A 12,699-nucleotide genomic window follows, 5' to 3' on the forward strand; every position below is an offset into this window, starting at 1 on the left:
ACCGATCTTTTGAGGGAATCATTAGATAAAGTAAAATTTATTCAGAAGAAGCTTCTAGCAGCTCAGAACAGGCAGAAAGTATATGCAGATCGAAAGGTTAGGGACTTGGATTTTATGGAGGGTGAACAAGTCTTGCTGAAGGTTTCACCGATGAAATGGGTGATGCGGTTTGGTAAGCGAGGTAAGCTTAGTCCAAGGTATATTTGTCCATTTGAAGTTCTGAAGAACGTGGGGGAGGTGGCTTATGAATTGGCATTGCCTCCAGGACTCTCAGGAGTGCACCCGTTATTTCATGTGTCTATGCTTAATACATACCATGGGGATGGAAACTACATTATTCGTTGGGATTCAGTTCTTCTTGATGAGAATTTGTCTTATGAGGAGGAGCTTGTTGCTATTTTAGATAGAGAAATCCGCAAGTTGAGATCAAGGGAGATTGCATCCATCAAGGTTCAATGGAAGAATCGGCCAGTTGAAGAGTCCACTTGGGAGAAGGAGGCTGACATGCAAGAAAGATATCCACATCTTTTTACAGATTCATGTACTCTTTCTCGCCATTGTTTTCTTCTTGTGATCGTTTGAGGGCGAACGATGGGAAAATTGGTATCTATTGTAACAACCTGTTTAGTCGTTTCGAGCAGTAGAATTATTTTGATAAAAACTGACTGGGTCAACGGATCACGCGACGGACCGTATAGTCGTGACGGACCGTGATGGACGCCGGCGTCTCATACATGTGTAATTTCTCCTTTGGCTCCCTTCATTACCCTCAAAGACAAGTAGGACGAACCATCATAAGCACAACGATCTGTCGAGCGTTTCCGTTCCAAAACACTTCAACTCAAAAATCTAGGTGCTGGGATCAACACTCTGAACTTCACGACGGAACTACAACACGGACCATCGCAGATACGACGGACCGTCACAAACCCCTTTACTGAATTTGGCTCTCAGAACTTTGTGACGAACCTGCAGGACGAACCGTTGCAGGTACGACGGACCGTCACGAGTTGCGTAACCCCGACTGGGTCGGATTTCTACTAAGTTTTAAAGGGGTGTTTTGGACCATTCATGACAAACTTTATGAAATTAGTGGGGTAAGTTTAACAATTTATTTACTTGGGGATTAAAGGAGATAATCTTGAAATAAATAATGGGTTACTTTTGTCATAATGAATTATATGATAATTAGGGTAAAATAAAAAGAATCTGGAGAAGGAAAAATAAAAAGAACTGAGAGAGGGAGAACGAGCGAGAAAAGGGAGAAGCGAAGAGGAAAGCAAAGGCATTGAGAAGTAGCTTGCTTGATCATTATTCTTCGGTGGAGGTAGGTTATGATTTATGCTAGTTCATAGTAAACTCTTAATAGTGATTGATATGTATTGGGTGGTATTGTAAAGTCTTCTATATGCTTAATTGTGTGGTTGCATGATGTGATTATGTAATTGTGATGGATTAGAATGATGAGGTTGTTGAATCTTAAACCTTAAATCCCCTCCATTAAAATGACGCCTTGACATAAAGAACACTTGATAAACTAAAGCAATGAGATAAATGGATCGGGTGCCACGTTTCGACACGTAGTATTAGGGGATCGGGTGTCACGTTCCGACATGTAGTATTAGGGGATCGGGTGTCACGTTCCGACACGTAGTATTAGGGGATCGGGTGTCACGTTCCGACACGTAGTAGTAGGGGATCGGAGTGTCACGTTCGAACACGATAATAATAAAGAGAAGTAATTTTGAATTATGTTAACGTACTCAAATTCAAAGAACCTATTTCCCAAATGAGTATGGTGTGGAGGCTTGAGTCCTCATAGGTGTGCTTGGTGTTGTTGCCAATGGTTCTTGTACTTGTTGTTGTCACCTGTTATGTATTGTGTTGATTTTATACTATTATTCAATATATATCCCTTTCTATTTTGAGTTGGCCGATGATACCTACTCAGTACGTCTTCCTTGTACTGACCCCTACTTGTATTTTTCTTTTTGTTATTTGTGGAGTGCAGCAAACGTTCCATCGACTTCAACTCATCCGCAACTCTAGCCTGTCTCCAGCATATCAGATTTCAGGGTGAGCTATTATTCCTAGCGCAGACTGGATTCTCTCCTTCACGTCTTGATGTCTTGAAGTTCGGACATGGACCACCCTATTTACTTATTTTAGCTTCTTAAATATTATTAGATTTAGATATTTGAGGATAGATGTTCTTGGTGTGATGACTTCCAGATTTTGGGGATGATAGTTGATAAACTTTAGAAGCTTATTTAGTTGTTATATTAATATGATTTTGAGTCTTCCGCATTATATTTTGTTCAGTATGGTTGAAATATTGGTAAATATTGGGGTTTAGATTTGTTGGTTCGCTCACATAGTAGGACAAGTGTGGGTGCCACTCGCGGTCCGTTTTGAGTCATGACACAAATTTACAATTATTAATGTATCACAAGTTAAATGAATGAGCCAACAAGAAATTAGAATAAATTGATATAAACAACCCCCATAGTAAAGTTGTGTTTCCTTATAAATTATTGAATCTGATACGTTGAATTATTAAAGTGCAAAGGAATCAAATGATAAGTTTGAGCAGAAAATATCAGAGCATGAAAAAAGTGCCAAAGTATAAGTTCCTAAAAGAAATAATGAGCATAAATGTTATAGTGTGTTTAAGGATTAATAAAACTAATACATGAATGCTATCTAATATTTATATCAAATTATATACGACAAGATTGTACATAATTGTGTTTCACATATAACACGTAAAAAATTGAAAGTTGATGTCAAAAGAACAAGTTTTAAGATAAATAGTAATGCTCTGGTGCAAACATTTCGAAAAAATAAAAATAAAAAAAGTTTAAAGCTAAAGTTAATATATCTCAAAAACAATAACACTATAAAAAAATGTCTAAGATCTAATCAACATTGACCAAATCTTCTTGAGTTGGTCACTTGAAATGACTTCTAGGCCATGTGAGATCATCATTTTCACTAATGTATCCTGCCTTAGCCTTTTCAGTACCATATTGCCACAAATTGGCTCCATATCTTGTACACAGATAGTCTGAAGGGAAACCAATTTTGGGAACAGGGATCCCATCGCTAAGGTACTCAGCAAAGACTTCAACAGACATTTCACAAATCCTTAAAAAAGTGGGAAATATACATTATAAATAGAAATTATATACATTATAACTTTAATAAAAGACATGCTAATACTTACAAGTTATCGCGTTGTTGTTGCATGATTTTTTATGTGAATTCAATTTAAAATATGATGTTTGGTTACAAAAGCATTCCAGTTTGAGTGTCTTTGTAAGCATCCAATGATGACCATCCAGTTCGCTCAGTTTGATCGAAAAAACCACTATCGTGAAGGAAAAATGACAACGTAATCGCCAACTTTTTATCTCACCACGAGAATCTTTTACTCTTGTACCCATTAATAAATTATAGATGCGAATGAGCCTCTCTTTTAAAACAACAAAAACCAACTTATAATAGAACTCGGCATCTAAGTTCACCAGGATGCATATGTTGACACCCAATTTTGACCCTCCCTGACATAAATTAATTAACGAGCTTCTTATTTTCCAAAATATTTTTAAAAAAATTAATTGTATAAATTTTAAAAATTTAAAGATTGCGTTATTTTGAATAGTTTTGACATTTCTTATAATTTTAGATATTACATGTGACCTACATAATTATGTATATAACTAATATATTTTATGATTATTCTAAATTCATCTCAACAGATTTTATTTTGTTTAAATTTTACTAATTAGTTTAGTTATATAATGGTTTACTTTTTTATAATTAGGTCAATTGTTTTATTTCGTTAAAATTAAGAAGCTTGCTTAATTAATTTATATTAATTCATGTTATCTAGTTACCAAATATTTTAGATATATTTGGAAAGAATGAATTTCGGGCTGTGGATTAATATGGAATTTTTACCCAACACTCCAATTTTATACCTCAGCCCGTTATGCAATTCCTGTCCCTGCCCAAAACAGAAGTACCCATCAAAAGCCTAAGCCTTAAACCCAAGTCCCACGTTCGTTCAGCCCACTCCAAATAAATTAGCATCCCCTAATTCGCAAATCAATTAGCCCAATAACTATTTCCAAATAACCGAGAAACCCAACCCGTCCATCCCACCTTATTCTGCTATCTCGACCAAATACTTTTTTCCCAAAAAGAAGCCATTCAACGTTGTTTCAACTTTCCAACATCAAAACCTCAGAAACTCACCGCGTAAAGCAACGACAACACACGTGAGCAACCACCAAACCTCCATATTTCGGGACGCTCCTCATCACTGTCACGCGGTGTCAACTTCAACGGCGATAGACAGAAAAGTAGCAAGGGGGCATAAGCCTATGCGCTGGAGTTTGTCTTCTTCCTCCGCGTTCTTCTCTGTTTCATACGATTTCCAGCAGCCTACAACCTTCGAATCGTCCTTCATCCTCCAGGTGTCGCAATCCCAAGCCGCCTTTGTCCTTGCCTCGAGATCGAATGGTTTCCCTATTTTTCCCGTTGCATTTGTGAGGATAGATGAATTCGCACTGTAGGCTCTTATCAATTAAGAGTTTGACTTTTGAAAGGGAATCGAGATTTTTTCATTTTTTCCCTCCGCTTTTCCCCCCAGATTCAACCCTTATTTTCTAGTATATAATATCCTTTTATTTACCGTCAAGGGGGTCCTTTTTATGGTATTCTGGAAATTCTTAGAGCAAGAGTACAGAAAAATAGAGAACAATATTTATATATTCTTTAAGGAATACAGTAAGGTTTTGAAGTGGATGTGGGTTTTGGAGTTTATTTCCATAAGATATTAGATTAAGGAGTCTTATTTGTGAGTCGACACGAGTATTTCCGGTACTCTGCTTTCCCTAAGCTTGAAGATCTAGATCTTTTCTCTTGGTGTGAAGCCGTGGTATATTCCTCGCTCTCCATCTCTATTTGCTGCTTCAGAATAGGTAGAAATCCTTTCTTCCAATATTTTTGTGTGCGTTGATTGAATGGAAGTGACGTGACCCCCTTTTTCCTTTGTTTGTCCCTATTTTCTTTCTCTTTATTTGTGATGCTCGTTGGTATATTGTTTCAATCCAAGTTGGATAAGTCTTGATACTTTGAAGTCTAAGAAATTTTCTTGTGTGTACTGCTGTATGTTGGCATATGTCCCTGCTTGGTCGTAGGGCAAATTCCATATTTGGCGATCTTAAGGTTGGAGCATGTTGATCCATTCTTTTTTGGCGTTTGAACTAGTTTGACCTTAGTCTCGTACGCTTGATATTCCCATTGTGTTAAGTTCTTCTCATTTTGTTAAGTAACAACCTTCATTTGACATGTATATTATTGCAAGTGCGACGGCTAAATTAGCATTTTGTTTCATTTTCAGTAAGGCCTTATGCAAATCTGTTTATATTTGTTCCATGTAAGTTATTCCTCACCAAAGATGTTATAATCTTTTATTGTTGATTCTTATGTTCGAACCAATGAGTGTGTCGCTTAATATTCTCCAATCACTGAAGCATGCTATAATAAACAAGGTTTATTTATCTCTTTTGCTTTTCATTTTTGTCACTAAATTTGTGTGTCATTGACCGGTAGAGTTATCTAAATGCATATTGTGATTTCCTTTATTTTTACTTCAGGTGATTTGCTGCCCCATTATCTTTGTTAGATTCTCTAGAATTAGATTATGTGTTAATCTCCATCTTCTAGTTAAAATTCATATATACTAATAGATTAGTTTACATCAATTGGTATTAGCTTTTCTTATTTGTTGCATGTGATACCCTTCAAGTTTATCATATTAGGTGTTTTATTAACCCTCGAAGACCATGCATACCTAAATTATTGCTTGCATTTGGTTTTACCGACATACGATTATTTCCTATCTTAATTTTCCTATCCGACTTAATTTTCTTCCCATTAGAGTTTTTGCAAGTTTCGCGGCTACTTCAGATAGATACTAATTTTAGTTCTCTTTATTTTGCATATAAAATATCTCCGAGTTTGTCTTGAACTCCTCTCTCGCATTCTTGAGAGTCGTAAAGGCTCAACATCCCTTTGTCTGAGTCAAGCCCCCTCCAAAATTGACGTTACAGGCTCCGGAGTTTAAAGAATTGAAGTGGAAGAAGAGGAAGAGATTGAGCCTTGAAAACCCAAATTTTATTTTCAGAAATTTGTATTCCGTTGTTGTAGGACCTAATCTCATGTAATTATTTTATTTCGTTGCATCTTTAGAAGAGGACATGTACAAGGAAATTGGGCCTAAAATCCCAAAACAATGAAATGGGCTAAAAAACCAAAATCAAAATGGGTCCAAATACCGATCCAAGCGAACAGATAATCCGAATTGGGACCCTACTCTCTCTCTCTCTCTCTGTCTAACTTTGTTTGTTTATTTGCTTTATTTTCTGTTAGTTGTAAGGTTAATGAATCCATATCCCCGCAAATATCGTAAACGTTTTATCGACTTAAAATTAATTTCAAACCGATTAATTACTTTGTTTCAAACCACTCTAAACAATATTTTATTTCAAACAAGTTTAGCCAAATGGTTAGTTGTTGGGTAACCGCGTGTTAGCGGAAGTATTAGGTGCTTTCATAACCTTCCTAAGACTATAATAGGAATTCCCGAACCCTTAAAGTACTTTCAGTTGATTTTTCTGTTATGTCTTTTGAAAATAGAAGTTAGTGGCGACTCAAAAAATTCAAAAAATTGCAAAAATAGTTTTTCGATTAAAACAGTATACCTCATTAACTAGATTTCATAGTAAACAAGACAAGATGGAAAATCCTTTGAGTATGTTCTTAATTGACCCCTCGATTCAAGATACAACAGCACCACACTTTTGTGTACTTAAATTATCATCAATAGGGCCGCAATAGTACCTATTGTATACATCATTAATAAATGTCTTAAATAAACAATTGATTGCAGTGAATCTGTACTCATTAGGGTTCTGTAGTTTTGACTTCTTCCTTAAGTAATACAAAACTACATCGATGTTCTTGAACATAAATTTAAAAATGTTAGACAATATGATAAATGTATGTGATATGATTTTATATCATATACACATTTAAGATAATGTATATGGTACAAAATAACAATGTATCATAGATATGATAATGTATTTTTCTATCATACCTGATCTGTCCAACATTGTTTTAGCTGAGATAAGACATAAAACCAATTTTTATTGCTAGTAAAGGCAACTACAGAGTCCATGTGTTCAAATCCAAAAAAAGTTGCTTTGACTCTGTATTAATTATCCATTGGTTTCATATCTAGAAAAGTGAAACAGTCTGATATTTTACTTTGTGACAATAGTAAATTGGTACGCACATGTTGGCATGAGATTTAAGGAGACCTTTAGAAAACCAATTGGAATATTCATCCAATAAATTAAATGGAAGTTGGTAAGAAATACCAAATCAATCAAATGGGAAGATCGGACGAACTTTTTCTTCAACCTTCTGTTTTCTTTTGTCACTAGAATCTCATTACCCAATATTTCAGTGGGTGACATATTGTCAGGTACAAAGTGATGTGTACGGTTAATGGGTGTGACTTGACAACACTAGATGGTTGAACACACAAAGGAGTGAATGCCTGCAATCAGTACGCCTATAGCTTCTTGGGTTTTATCAGAAATGGATGTCGATGTGGTAGAATCCTATATTTTTAAATCGATAATAAAAAATTTGTATCATTCAATAACCAGTAACCAACCAAAGAAAAAATTTAGAATTTACGAATGTATCAATGTTTACTGGAACTTCGTCTGGAAGAGGGATGTTATGTTGTGATTTGTCAGAAATATCTTGAACCGAAGATGATCGCTCAGTTTTTTTGGTTCTAATATCTACTACATCACCCTGATAAGCAACATGATATTTATACGTAAGATTATACTTACAATAACTTCCTTGGATGCATCCTCACCAGTTCTTTGATCCTTTATTTTATCAACATAATATAAATATTACTTAATTACAAAAATAAATGTATCAAAATGGAACAAATACTACATTATATGTGAATAAATTATTATATGAATAAACTAATATATTTATACATAAACGTATACTTACAACTTCATCATTTACTTCCTCACCAGCTTGTGGATCCTTTACTGTATCAACAAACTATGAGATGAAAACAGGTAACTAATTCAAACAATAATATATCAAGATCAATAACTTAAACTAAATGATCAATTTATGATACATTAAATGATTAAACTATGTCATATACTTAAACTTAAACTTACAGAAATTTTGGCTGATACAATTCCTGCAAGAGGAACCTCTACTGTAGATGATGCTTCAAATATATCATTGTTGCCTCTTTTATCCTTTTATATATCATCATCCTATGTTTATTAGAATATCAGTCAAATAAAATGATTCAACAATCGAAATTAATCTTAAACTTGAAATTAAAACATAATTTTACTACTACACTTATAAATATTTCACAAATTCTTGGTTGTAATTGTATCAGTTATAATAATATATCATCTGGTGTTAGATACTTTGTTGAATACTAAATATTTTAACGAATCTATACGATTCATACCTCTAAGACCTCATATTGTTGTATATGTGTTTCTTCTTCAACCTCTACATCAAGGTTATCAACAAGGACATTGTTTACAAACTCCATATCAATTGGAGAACTAAGTTCAACAAATTGATTAGCAGTTTTGGGTTGATTGAAATTGTCTTCTTCAATTACCTCTTCATCCGAGATTGAAAATGATATGGTACATTTTTTCTTCCAGCTAAAAAAAAAACAATATAATTAGAATAATATACCTTCCATTTTAGCTTTTGTTTTATCTTCCGGACTGATTTCATCAAAATGTTGAGATTATCTTTGATAAAGACTTTAAGATAACCAAACTTATTGCCCACCTTTAAAAATATGTAAGTACCTAATAATGATTGATTATGGATCAATTGAGATCATTCAATAATAACTATGAATTACTTACATATTTCGTGATATATTGCTTAACTCCTTCGATTTCTTAAAAATCATTCTTTTCTTTGGGTTCAAATGAAGAACAGGCTGAATCTAAAATAGACAATGGTTCTTTTTGTATCACGGGGGACTGCTCAAATGAAGGACCTAGTGAATTTAGAATAGACAATGGTTTTTTTATATCTCAAGGGACTACTCACATGAACGGCTGACTGAATCTGGAATAGACAATGGTTCTTTTTTTATCACAGGGAATCTGGAATAGACAATGATTCTTTTTGTATCACAGGGAACAACTCAGATGAAGGACCTACTGAATCTGGAATAGACAATGGTTCTTTTTGTATCATGGGTTTTGATTGTTCCACTGCAATACTTTATGTTTGGTCAAAACAACTTTCTTTCTTCTGTTTGGAGGGGGGAGGTGTAGATGATACACCAGATATGCGTTGTTCTATTGAAATATTTTTTTTTGGATCAAAACAATTTTCTTTCTTCTATTTGGGGGAGTGGGGGATGGGGATGGGGTGTAGATGATGTACAAGATACGGGTCCACTCCTCTAACAATCTGATTTGGTGTTTTAGAGGAGGAATCCTCAAACCCAGGAATGTCATCCTCTTTGAAATCTGTAGGTTTGTCAGTAGACAAAGAATTTTCGAGATAAAAGACAACCAGATTGTCCGGCAACTAACGTAGAGAAAATTCTTTAGGAGTTTGTTGTATGTTGTTACATGCATTCTAAATTTTTTTTTGATCATTTAGCATACGAAAAATAATTAGAACTTGAAATATTTTTAAAAAATATAGATACCTCAGTAAAAATAGTAGAAATAAACATTTCAAATTTACGCTTGACACCAATAACTCATAAATTTAATATTTTTGGGATGCAGTCTCCCTCCTTGAAAACAATTTCCTCATTTAGAACTGATGCACATTCATACACCCACACATTTAAAGCATAAGGGATGCCACTTAAACGATACAACTACTTTACTTTGGTTCTATTTTTCCTTCATGATATCATTAACTTGGAAAATGCACGTTGTCCCCAATAAAAATGTCTATATGTACCGTCTTCGGCTATCAAGAAGTCTGTAACATGGATAGGTGAATCATGTTTTTGTGAGAGAACAAACAAATGTGTTGATGAAGTAGATAATTCCCATGTGGAAAGCATCCTGATCGTTATCCCAATTACCTTGAAGAAAATGGTGAACAAGTCGTCCCTTGCTCACATTGTTAGAATTAACTAAATCAAGAGAGTATCTCTCAATAAGGGTGCTCTTACAGGTATTCAAGTATTGAAAGTCGTTGGGATATCCAATGCATTTCAATCCTGTTATTATTGCAAATTCCTTTATAGTTAAGCGCAAAATTTTCCTATTTGCATGACAAATATGAAGTTCATTACAGTTATCCTGCTCAACCTCAAGAAGCAACAAACATTTGGATATTTGACCTTGTTAGTTGCAAGTATGAGTGTTAACATACGGCCCAAAAATAAAATTTGTAAACAATTCGAAAGCCTCGACATTCATATACTTTTTCAACTGTTGTACAAAATCATTGATGTATGATGCACCAAACTTCAAATAATGGGTTGGAATTTGTTTGATAACATAGCTCATAGACTGTAATGATAACAAAAATAAAACATAATATCATGCAAAAATAACATCTTAGTAGGTGGTAAAAAATATAACACTTTGTTAAGACAGACACATTAATGACTGAGATCCAAAAAATAATAGATACATATACAGCCCATAAATAAAACACGAGCGATACACATAAATACCCATAAACAAAAAAGATTATATGTAACTTATACAACATTTACTATGAAAAAGACATTATATGTTGATATACATTTACTACACAATATTTACTATTGTAATACCAGATACATATACAACCCCATAAACAAAACACATTTTATGTACTTGATATAACATTTACTGTGAAAGGCGCATTATATGTAACTGATACAACATTTACTATTTGAAACACCGTACAGACCCATCAACAAAACACATTATATGTAACTTATATAACATTTACTATGAAAAGATAAATTATATATAACTAATGCAACATTTATTATGAAATTTAAAAAATACCAGATAAACATACAAACTCATAAACAAAACACGAATGATACATGAATGACTATCTAGGAAACGATGCATATTATAAAACATGATACAAAATACATTATAACTTGACTTAGGGTTAGTGTATCAATTGATTAAAGAGAATAACGATACATTGAACATGAGATCTCAATTTGTTTATTTTTGTATCATGAATTGAATAACTAACAATAAAAATTACAAAATTTGAAAGAAGAGAATTAAAAACTAACCTCAGGTAATGCTGGTCGAGAAATTGCAGGAGCAACTTTTCGATCCCTTCTTTGGGGGGTATTAGGAACCTGGGTTTTTGAAGATGAAGCACCATCATTTTTCTTTTTTCCATCTTTTACATTCGCCATTAACAATGGGTCGTGTAGCCTTTTGGATTTGTTCTCCGCCAACAAATATCTTCATAGTCATATATCCGATTAGTGTTAGCATCATCCATTTGATTAAACCGTCAGAACATAAAACAAAGAATATTTCAAAAGTATAAGAAGAAACAAAAAGAGTATTTCAAGAGAAGTAAAGAAATTAGCAAGAATATGCAATAGAGAGACTTGAGTTTGAAAAACATTGGAGAAATCAATTATTGTATGCGGCGATATTTTTGACTTAAAAAATCTAGAAAATAAAAAGGAAGAACTGTTGATTTAGCAGGACGCCCAATATTGTATCCGGCGAGATTTTTTACTTAAAAAGAAAATGAGGGATTTTAGGTATTTTTGAAACTAATGAGGATAAGAGTAATTATTTAACTTAAGGGACAATTTTTTGTTATTTTTCCATCAATTAAAGGAAAAATGCTTGCTTCTAAATCTTTTTAACACTTACATCATTTTTTTGTATTATATATTGCATAAACAACTATTTTATTTTTGGCTTCTCAGTTGTAGGGTCGTTTGTGGATCAATATATTACTATTTGTAGATGTTTTGATCCAATAGATTGGACATACAATTTTAAAAAGGTTTTAGTCTAATATAAATAATCAATTTATCACCTGTTTTTATTTAAATTTATTTGAGACTTCGTGATGTCATTGTTGATTGTTTTTGGTATCACACATCCCAAAATTAATTGCTTTAAGCCGCTTCCCCCATCACTCCTCACACACACCGAGATAAAAACCATTTTTTAATAAATTTCTAATACCATCTAAAGAAAACATATGTGTTTCTAATTCTTTTAATGCTTACATATTATTTAGTATTAAATATCACACAAATAATGGTATTGTTTTGTCCTTCTCACATGTAGGGGTGTTCATAGGTCTCTATTGTATAATTTTAGGTGTTTATATTTGATAGATTTTTTAAATGCTATATTAATATCATATATAACTAAATTTAATAGGATTCAAACTTTTTTCTCTTTAATTTGTTCGATTTGATATCTTCAATTTGGATATGAACTTCTTTGGTTTAGATGTAAATAAAAAAACTAAAACTTCATTTGTTTGTACTTAATAGGGTTTAAATCTTAATGATTCAAAAATTAGCCCATTAAGTGCGTTTTTTTGGATAAATTAGCAATTAAGTCACAA

The sequence above is a fragment of the Solanum lycopersicum genome, chromosome 5 (assembly GCF_036512215.1).
Source record: "Solanum lycopersicum chromosome 5, SLM_r2.1".
Lineage (NCBI taxonomy): Eukaryota > Viridiplantae > Streptophyta > Magnoliopsida > Solanales > Solanaceae > Solanum > Solanum lycopersicum.